Genomic DNA, 6,094 nt, shown 5'->3' on the forward strand with positions numbered 1-6,094 from the left:
CTTACATATGTAACTCTTTGTGCAATAAAAGTGTTCGGGTTGAAAAGGAATAGCGTGAGAAACAGTACTCTCTCGTTTTTGCTCTGTGATTATGAAGCGAGGAATCGGAAGCTGGTGGGCATGGGGGGAACGCACGGCACTTGCAGCCCGCCCCTGTGTCTGAGCAGCCCACGCTCCTTTGCTCACAGCTGCTGCGCGGTGCAGACATTCTTCACATTGTGTCCCGGTGGCTCTGCGTGGCACACACTTCTTCATTGTATGCCGCTAAGCACGAGTAACTTGAGTGATACATCAAACTGCTTGGAAGCTAGCATAAAAACAGCAACATCTGAGACTTAAAAACATTTCCGTAACGAATACCGACTGCGTAAGCAAGTAACATCCCTGAAGCGCGTCATAAAAACTGTTCAGAGAGAGAACTGACTTTTTAATTTTTGTACTGCATTAGATATCTAAACAGACAGTAGGGCAGACAATCTATAAGCATCCGTGGCATTTCGTTATTAATTTGCTCTCAAAAATCTCACACGAGCACAGAGAGCACTGTGAAGGAGAAAGTGCAAAGCAAAACAGATCAGGCTGACTCACTGAGGTTCTGCCTTGGGTTTGGCGGTTTGACGAGACCTCCGTGACTCCTCAGTTCTCTCTAAGAAAGTTCAGCCCTCTGACACTGAGACATGCCTCACCTCTGCTCAATCTTCTTGCTGAAAATCACCCCATAGACACTGCCACTGCTTGCTCTGGATCGCTCCTCTCCTTCCATAATGCTGCTTTTTTCTATCACAATATCAAATAAGCCCTTTGGGCATTCAGCTGCCTAGCATATTTTACCAAGAGTAAGTACATTTATATACTTACTGTGTCATATTCATACTCTTCTCCCGAGTGTCTGATTGTATGGATCACATTTTTCTTCTCGTTCGGATATCCAAGGCCCAAACTCTTCTGAGTAGGGCCCTAGAGCACAGTGAGCGCTGCGTGCTACGGGTGGCAGTTATGTGTCAGCTCGATGGCAGAGGCGGTGGCATTTCAGTGGTGCTGGATGAAACAATAGCGTCTCTAACTTTGAAGGGCCAAATCTTCTCTCAGTGCTTGGCTAGCACATTTACAACCTACGCTAGGTTTCATGGGAATTAACAAGGCTAAAATTTGATCTCATCGTCGAGGACATCTGAATGTCTTTCTGGTCCAGAAGCGCTTTGGCAAAACAAAGCCAGATGAGAATGGAGGCGTATGGAACACAGCGGTATATAAAAGCACTATCTGATTTGGACTAGGAGCTCTGCCTGTTCCTGCGTAAGGCAACATAAACAAGTCAATAGCTGTTTAGGAGATGCTGAAATTCTGGAAAGATTCTTCCCTGCGCAGTTGTTCAGAGGGTGTGTCTTCCAGTTTGGAATTTGATCCATCTGAACCTGTCACACTCAGCCCTGTGGGCGATACCTTGCTTCTAGCCAGTATACATGTCCTTACAAGTGAAGAATCTGAACAAGCTGCCCACTGGAAATGCAAATTCGGCCTCCGGGACGGTGTCGTCCCAGCTTCTACAATGCATGCCGCGCAGGGGAAATGTACCACGCGTGTAGGAGGCAGTCCTCACCGCAGGAAACCATGGGCTGCGGGGTGACAGAGGCAGTCTCCGACGAGAGGATGGTCCATCAGCTAAAAAGCTGTAGCGAAACAGGAGCATCTTTAGGACTGTAAGTTGGACGGTATGCTTGCCCAGGTCTGTGCGGAGAGCACAGGTTCTAACAGGTGCAGGAATGGAAGCAATTTTGGGTGTGAAATTTTATGCAAAAGTTATTGCAGAAACGGGAACCGCATTTGAGCAGTAAATGTCCGGCTGTTGCTGGAGGCATATGGACAGGGAGCTGAATGCTCCTCTCCCAGAGCACGCGGTATCTGCACAGATCCTCTTTGGCCCCTGTCTGCTTCGGTAGTGGTCAGCTCAGTAGCGCTCAAGAGTTGGCACTGAATTTTCAAGCCTTCATTTACGGCAATAAATTTCAGAATTTGAGACACCTTGTGAAAAATTAAGGAATATCTAGTGAAATACCCTGAAATTGAAGACAGAGATCGACAACCATTTTTACAAGATTGATGTGAATGTTCGAGCCTGGCATCACTCTCCTGACATATAACCTCACAGATCTGCACTTAAATGACAACATTTTTCAAAGAGGGACAGTCCTTTGTCTCTGCTGTTCACACACAGCTGCCTTTGTTACCTGAAATTTCATCAAAGGTGATATTCTTCTGGGGTTGGATCCTTCTGCTTCCTCTTCCCGCCATCAAAGAGCAAGGCCCTGTCAGGTGCAGGGTATGCTTGTTCCCAGCGTAACGGACTTCATACGGCAATGACACATGCATGACACTGTGCTGCAAAATGAAAGGTAAGATCTCTTTCAGTGTTCGCGCTCTGAGGGCACCAATTCACCTTAATGATCTGGATTGGCCTCACCTGGAGCCTCCCCACCCCCTGACTCCCACCTGTGGGCCCATGACCCTATTTAAGCTCAGCCTGGAGAAAATGCTCTTTTTTTGAGCTGTGCTGTAGGAGTGTTGATCTCTGTGTTGGTGGAAGATGCATCTATGCCTGGCTGGGGACACTGTTAATCCTGATCTGCAGAGCGGATGGTTTGTTTGTCACTCTAGACTTGATAGGCAATCACTGGATGATCTGGTTTTGATTGGGGGATTGATTTTTTGGCATTACTTTGGTCCTGTTCCATCACCATGACCTTGCCTGGTACTTGGGACTCTTGGTTCCATGGGGCTACGCTCTTATTCTGCTCAGCTTGCCTTGTTAAAGTACTGGAGGAGATTTTTAGCAGGTGACATGACCAAGGGGTGTGCTGAGCAGCTAAACTGCTGCCAGGGAAGTAGCGCAGGGTAGGGTGCCTGCCAGCGCTAGCTGGGCCTGGGCTGTAGGTAGTCTGCAACCCAAACGTGGTGAGCTTGCGCTGGCCCCTGCTGGCTTCTGCAGCAAAACGTGCACCAGAGACCTCACTGGAGTCGTGGCTAATTTTGCTCTGCTCCATCTCCCAGGGTGTCTGGGGCTGCTACGGTGGACACTGTACCTTAAGACATATCTACTAAATGATCTTCATTTCAGCTGGCTTTGTTTGCTTTTTTCATTTTACTACAAAAAGCAAACACAATGGCAAATATAGTTAGAAAGGACTGAGCTAAGACACTCAAATCCTCATGCCTCATGTTGTTTGTATCCAGGATCTTAGATCTATGGCCCAATTGCGCGTGTCACTGCAATGCTTAAATTTTAGAAGCTGCCAGGGCCTCTGTAGAGTAAAAATTAACTTAATTGTACGCTGTTAAAATCTTTTCAGGAGTGGAGTATTTTTTTAATTAATGCAGTATCTGTTCAAACATTGATGTTTGTAACTAAAATTTCCTAACTGTACAGCAGTCTTGCAAAATGTATAATTTTATACTTAATTTACCAGCTGAAAGAAAACCAAAATGGCTCCTGGATTTTGTCAGAAGTTCTTGTGAATGTAAAATTAATGTCTGCCAGCTCTCACTTAGCTTGTCTATCCTGATCTCTTCCAATTTTCTTTAGCTCTATTTTCCACCAAGCCTGTTTATAGAAAAACATGTTATAGCATGCCTTCCCTGGTACATAAACTGAGTAAATGTTGTTGCATTCAAAAGTTTGATGTAAAGATGATATACTAATAAAAGTTATTATTCTATTGCCAACCACTCATCTTACACTGGGCTTGTTCCTTAGTACTTCACCTTTTTGTGACTGTTTAGACTATAAATGCTGCTGAATTACACTACAGATGACATCACAGATTATAAATGCTTCTTAATCATAACACATTTGTTAGCCGTTGTTCTGGTTCCTAAAAAACTGCAAAAAAATCACTGTTCCAATATAAACACAAATAATTATACCTAACTGAAGACAGCAACATGGTAATATAGGAAAATACCTATGAACTCTGAGTAGTGCCTGCCCTGTAACTCCAGGATAACTAGGATGCAGTGGAGTGGAAGTACCACGAGGTGGTGTAGCCCCAAGGACGCATCTATTTGGCTGACAGAGCTCATTTCCACAAAAGCTTGTATTTAGCTTGACGAAGCTGAAATAAATTTACTCTCCCACTGGTGCAGGGGGTGTCAGATCTGTCAGCGTTTGTGTATCGGAGTTACCATTTGTGAGAATGCTGTATTGGCTCTGGAGTGCAGAAAAAATAACTGTTACATTTAAGTTGGGAAGATGTTTTAAGGGCCCATGTAATTAAACAGTGTTAAGGAGGCTATTAGAATGGAAGGTAGCTTTCAAGGTTTAAGGAATGGTGAAATGGAGAAAAGATGAAAGGAGTACTGACTCTAGCGTGCTGCGTGTGGAGATAAAACATAACAGATGCCAAACCTCTCTTCTACACCCGCCTGGGTACCAGACTTGAAAATGGCCCGGTTTTAAAGCTAAGTCAGTTTTCTGAAAGTCTGGAAGACTACAGACCAGTAAGTTGATGTCTTTACCAGGCAAATCGGTAGAAAAGAGACCGAAGAAGAGAGTCAGTGAACAAAGGACTACGTCTAAAATATTGGGGAAGGGTTAACACAGCTTCTGTGGGCAAAAGCGGTGGCTCAGGATGTGCTAGGATGCCTGCAGGCAGCGGGGACCCAGGCGGTAGGGATACTCTGGCTCCCTGGAGGAAATCAACCGTGTCCATCACCAAAGATTCCTCAAGACAGGAGAAATGACTTGTGTAGAAGAATAAAAGGTTAGAAACAGAAGGCAGGATTAAATAGCGGTCACGTGTCTTATTGGAGAGGGGGGGTCTGACTCCCACAGAGCTGCTTTGGGACCTGTGCTGTTTCATGTGAAGCGAATCAGGAAGGCGAAAACTTCCATCTTAAAGAGCTGAGTTACATATAAAGTGGAAACAGTTCTCCTTGTCCTCTAAAACTTTTCATATACAATGTAAGTACGGTACAGCATGTATCAATCAAGTCTCCCATCAGTGGCCTTTTGATCCTATCTAATAACACTAATATGTGATTACACCTAGGGATAACTGCGGGGAACGACTTCAGTCACAACACAGCGGCAGCTTCCAGGGCGAGAGCAAAACATTCTTGTACATAAGGAATGGTCAGGCGGAATGAACTCGACGTGCATGAAAAGCGCAGGGCTAGACGTACAGATTTTTGATTTGGTGTTGAACTGTCTCTTAATACCATTAAGAGCAAGCTGTGAACGCTCTCTCAGTGACAAGAGGCTGCTGTATCAGGTTTGGCCTCCAGGTGGAACTGTGGACCTGCCTGGGCCCACAGAGAGGATAAAGCAGTCCCTAAGAGGGCTACCGGCGCTTCTCCTGCTGCATAAAAGCCTGCAGTCACCGCAACATCAGGCCTGGGAATTGCTTACACTGTTTTTATTTAACAGAAGAAACGGTGGGGGATGATAGTCAGAGCAGGTTCCTGGGAGAAGGATGTTTCATGCACAGGTACTGCTGCCTTACCAGTCTTTCATATACCTCCTGGCTAAAAGATACATGGGGAAAAACTTGACTTCCTAATTAGACTGACTTAAGAAGCACTGTAATTACATTTTATTGTGCTGCCTTTTGCTGTGGTGACCCGGGGCAGAAAAGAGGTAGGGAAGGAGAATAAAAATGCAGGGAGGGAGGGGATGGACTTACTTAGATACATCTGTCTTTCATACGCTCTCCACAGTACACCGGTAGCCATACTGAATAACCGTACTTAGCTTTTCCCTGCCAAAGGGGTGCCCATGCTGAGTCTGAGGCTGTGGGAGCAGAAGTGAATTAGTCCATCCTCAGGGATATCCGTAGATCTTCCTGGACAAGAAATAAGAGCAGAAAAAGGGCATGAGATGTCCCGTTTGGGTTATAAGCTTTACAATGGTTCAACAACAGAAAAGGTAACTGGTCCTGGACAAAGAAGCTGAAATGATACTACAGTCTCCTGCTTGCTTGAAGTTGTTAGTGAAGCACTTGCAAAGAGAAATCCCAATATTCCTAGCAAAGCCAAATATTATTAAAGGAAAAAATCTGGACCAAAAATGCTAATTCCTGGACAAAACAAGAAATGGATA

General features: G+C 45.1%; 1 protein-coding gene across 2 annotated transcripts in view; it reads right to left on the reverse strand.

Annotated features, from left to right (window-relative positions):
* Positions 1-5,714, reverse strand: part of RASSF6 (Ras association domain family member 6) — a 31,584-nt gene extending 25,870 nt beyond the window's left edge. The window contains exons 1-2 of one of the 2 annotated variants that reach the window (XM_050895959.1): positions 5,679-5,714; positions 2,229-2,374 (exon numbers count right to left, since the gene is read on the reverse strand). The gene's annotated coding sequence lies outside the window, so the exon portion shown is untranslated. Of the gene's footprint in view, positions 1-858; positions 914-2,228; positions 2,375-5,678 lie in introns of those variants that run through there. The other variant, XM_050895962.1, reaches the window with a different exon arrangement.
* Positions 5,715-6,094: the final 380 nt, after the last annotated feature.

Source organism: Gymnogyps californianus, chromosome 4 (assembly GCF_018139145.2).
Source record: "Gymnogyps californianus isolate 813 chromosome 4, ASM1813914v2, whole genome shotgun sequence".
Classification (NCBI taxonomy): Eukaryota; Metazoa; Chordata; class Aves; order Accipitriformes; family Cathartidae; genus Gymnogyps; species Gymnogyps californianus.